The sequence below is a fragment of the Anneissia japonica genome, unplaced genomic scaffold (assembly GCF_011630105.1).
Source record: "Anneissia japonica isolate Jap-2015-1 unplaced genomic scaffold, ASM1163010v1 scaffold287587_len645178_cov120, whole genome shotgun sequence".
Classification (NCBI taxonomy): Eukaryota; Metazoa; Echinodermata; class Crinoidea; order Comatulida; family Comatulidae; genus Anneissia; species Anneissia japonica.
In genome coordinates this window covers 630,350-635,045 of record NW_022718938.1, presented here as the reverse complement: position 1 = coordinate 635,045, position 4,696 = coordinate 630,350, and positions in this window count along the sequence as shown.

Genomic DNA, 4,696 nt, shown 5'->3' with positions numbered 1-4,696 from the left:
TTAAATTTTGCACACAAAGTGAACCTGTCCGACACAGACTTAACACATGCACAGCAGAAACAGTTACTGACACTAAGAGATAAGTATCAGGATGCATTTGTAGGACCCGATAACAAACTTGGCAAGTGTGATGTGTTGCACCACCAAATACACATTGATCCTAAGCACAAACCTATTAGGAAACGGGCATATAGGGTAGGACCAAAACAAAAACCAGTGTTAGAAACTATGGTACGAGACATGGAAGAACAGGATATTATTCAGCCTTCCATTTCTCCATGGGCAGCACCATGTTTGTTGGTCTCCAAAGGACATAATAAGGGTTACCGATTTGTGGGCGATTTTAGGGCGATTAATAATTTAATTGAACTAGAGGAGACGCCCATCCCACCTACAGAAGAGGCGTTAGACAGCATAGAGAGTTCAAAACCTGTGTACTTTACTACATTCGATTTGCAAAGTGGCTTTTATCAGATGTCTCTGGACCCTGTATCCAGCCAGTATACAGCCTTTCGCTGTCACTTAGGCTTATTTGAATTTCGCCGCCTACCAATGAGTTTAAGAAACAGCCCCACCACATTCCAACGTGTTATGGAAGCGGTACTTCATGGGTTGACATGGAAGCACTGCTTGGTCTATATGGATGACGTCTGTATTTTTTCTCACAATTTTGAGACACACTTACAGCACATTGAGGAAGTTTTGCGTCGTTTGGTAGCAGCAGGGCTTAAATTACGTCCAGATAAATGCCAATTTGCAAAACGTAAGCTAAAATATTAGGGACATAGTTAGCCAGGATGGAATATCGCCTGACCCAGCTAAAGTGAATGCAGTCAAAGAGTATCCACAGCCAAAGACGTTGAAGGACCTACGTGCATTCCTCGGACTTTCTGGCTAATACCGAAAATTTGTCAAGTCTTATTCTGCCATAGCAGCTCCTCTGTACGCTTTGACTAAGAAGGGGTAATTGTTCAAGTGGTCCCCACAGTGTGAGATAGCATTCCGGAAACTCGGGTCTGCCCTCACATCACCTCCACTGTTAGCCTACCCAGACTATAACAAGCCATACAAAGTGTACACAGACGCTAGTTCCTTTGCTTTGGGTGCATTTTTGTCGCAGAAAGGTGACGATGGTGTGGAACATGTTATTTGCTATACGGGTCGGTCTCTAAATGCAGCAGAGCGTAACTACGGAATTACAGAGAAAGAATGTTTGGCCTTGGTATTTGCTGTACGCAAACTAGATTGTTATTTGCGATACTCATTTTTGAAGCCATTGTAGATCATTCCGCCCTCAAGTGGCTGTTCTCACTAAAAGATCCCAGTGGCAAATTTGCACGTTGGATAACACTATTACAGGCGTATACATTCACCATTGAATACCGTTCCGGCAAGGTTCACCAAAATGATGACGGTGTCAGTCGACGCGAGTACAAATCGGCGGTAACACAGCCTGATGTAATGGATGATGGTGATTTTCCACTAATCGATCGGATTTTCCTGACAAGCCTCTTGGGAGGACAGGTCAGGTGTCCAAGTTGATGGTAGCTCGGCAAAAGGCGAAGCGTCGCAGCCCCAATCCAGCAGCATGGATTGATGATGCTAACAGCATTGTAATATCAACACAGAATCTATTTGCACCAAATAACATCAGATCTGATCAGCAAATTATTGCCTATTTTGACGATAGTAAACTTCCAGTAAATCCCAGCGAGGCTGCCAAAGTTCTTAAATTGAAGAATGATTACTTTCTTCATGACGGCATTTTGTACCATGTATGGATTCAGACTGGCAAAGCACATAAGGACATGAGAAGTCATATACAATTGGCAGTGCCATCATCATTGGTACCGGCAGTCTTAATAATAATAATAATATCTCGAATTTGTATGGCGCCAATTCCAAATAAGATCAAAGGCGCAACACATGTGAAAAGCCATCGGAAAACAAATAGGTTTTAAGCTCTGACTTAAATTTGCAAATAGAGTAGGAAGAAGTTATGTAATTTAGAAGTTGGTTCCAGAAATAGGCAGAAGCAAAAGTAAAAGAACATTGACCATAGGTTTTGGTACGGCATTTGGAGACAGAAATAAGGATTTGAGAGGAAGATCGGAGGCGGCGAGATGGAGTATATCGGGAAATCATGGAACGTAAATATGAAGGTTCATTCAGATGGAGAGCTTTAAAGGTCAGAACAAGTAATTTAAATATAACACGTTGCCTGATTGACAGCCAATGAAGGTCACGCAGTAAAGGAGTGACATGATCATACTTTCGAGCACCAGTACATATACGAGCAGCAGTGTTTTGAATGCGTTGGAAACGCTTGAGCAATTCCTGGGGAACGCCAGCTAAAAGAGAATTGCAAAAATCAAGCCGAGATGATATCAGTGAATGAACTAGTATTTCAGCCGATTTCATGTTAAGAAACTTCATTATTTTTCCGATTTTACGAACGTAGTAATTAGCAGACTTGCATACAGAGCTAACATGTTCTTCAAAAGTAAGGTGTTGGTCAAAAATAACACCAAGGTTCCTGATAGATGTAGAGGGCGCAAGGACTGTTGTCCCAAGGGTAATGGGTGGAAAAGTGGGCTTAGGGTGCAGAAATCTGGCTGTGACACATGACTCGCCTCTCTCTTGAGGACACATTGGCATTGCACGCACTATAGATAAGACTCGTAAAAAATTTTACTGGCCTGAGATGTACAAAGACACTGTAAACTGAGTTAAGTCATACAGTCCATGTAATATGAGAAAGAATCCTCCACACCCAGTGCGCGCACATATTACACCTATGCCTGTCTCTTCTATGCCATTTAAGAGGATTGGTACTGATATTCTAGGACCTCTTCCAGAATGTATTGACACAGGAAACAAGTATGTTCTTGTCTTTATGGATTTCTTTTCAAATTATGTAGAACTTATCCCAGTGGCAAATATTAAAGCATTGACTGTTGCAACAGCCTTCTTGCATAACATTTTGTGTCGCCATGGCACCCCACGCTATTTACACTCTGATAGGGGATCAACTTATTTGTCTAAGATAATGCAGGTGACATGTCAACTCATGGATACAAAGAAGACCCAAACAACCTCCTACCACCCCCAATGTAACGGACAAACTGAACGGTGCATGTCTTTCATTTTAGCATCATTGTCAAAGTAACTGGAGAATCTTCACAATGAATGGGACAAGTACCTGCCTTTTACACAGTTTGTCCATAATACATCACCGTATTTAGATAGCACTGGATACACCCCTGCATTTCTTGTATATGGAAGGTACTTGCGGACACCATTCGAGCATCAGCTTCCTGTTCTTGAGGATATTCCTAAATCTGCACAACAGTACATAGCGGATTTGTTACCACAGTAAGATGCTGCACGAAGAGCTGCAGAATTGACACTAGAAGACCGTAAAGCAGCGATGGTCAAACAGACAGCAGCAAAAATTCAGAATAACACTTTTCATGTTTGTGACACAGTGTATATGCACACTCCAGTCTTAAAATCTTGGCAAACTAAGAAATTAGCCAAACCATGGCAAGGACCCTTTTATGTGGTTGAGAAACTGTCTAATGTACATGTTCGCCTTCGACATGTGGAGGACAACACTTTGTATCAGCAGCAAGTACATGTTAACCGTTTAAAGCATGTTGTGCATCGTAATATACAATCTTGGCGACTACAAGACACTGATGTTACACAGACTGTTGGAGTAACACACACAAATGATACAACGACAAGGGACACACAATTGACAACAGAGCAACAAAGTGATACACCACAACAACTGTCTGATGGTCCTGCCCCAATTAAACAGGTAATGGAGACACATCTGAATCACCCATGTTTGAAATAGAGAACATACTCTATAAGAAATATTTCCAGGGTCAATGGCATTATCGAGTCAAATGGCACCAGGATCAGACCAGGACCAAGACGGAGCAGAACTGATTTAATCAAGACTTGGATCAAGACAGATCAAGTAAGAGGAACAGAACTGATTACAAGACCAGATAACTGACGTTAAGTTTTAATTGTATATGCCGTTTTAATTTTCAATTTTTTATTATCTATTAATTAATTAATTAACTAATGCTTTCCAGACAAGATAAATAACATTCAGATTATCATTTATGTTGTTTTAATTTTTGATATTAAATTATCTATTATGCATTGTCGCGAATTTTGTAGAGAGAAACTCGAACGTAATATGCTAAACTCACTAATATATTTTTAAATAATTTTGTTTTCAATTTCTTTTGGCCTACTGTATTTAATATTGATATGTACTGTAGTCCCACTGTTTACTTTTGTGTACAAAACATTTTTGTCGCCTCAAGCTTTTCTGTTTAGGGGGGAGGTGTTATGTGACAGTATTTATTACTGTGGGACAATTTTTATTATTACTGTAAAGTAAAAGCTTTTGCCAAAAACATTTTTTTGTTAAGAAGGGAGGTGTTAGGGTAGCCTATAGGCATACTCATCCCAGATTCTTTCTACAATTAATAAGACCTTCTGCACAAGCATGGTCCGATAATTAAAGTGACTGTTTCCACAAGCAAGGTCAGATTTGGCCAGACACTTGTCTGGATTACATAACCTTACTGCCTTTGTGCTGGCTCTTTACCACCATGGTGGATACATGTTTATGTCATTAGGGTGTTAATATGTATAGGCAGAAAACATT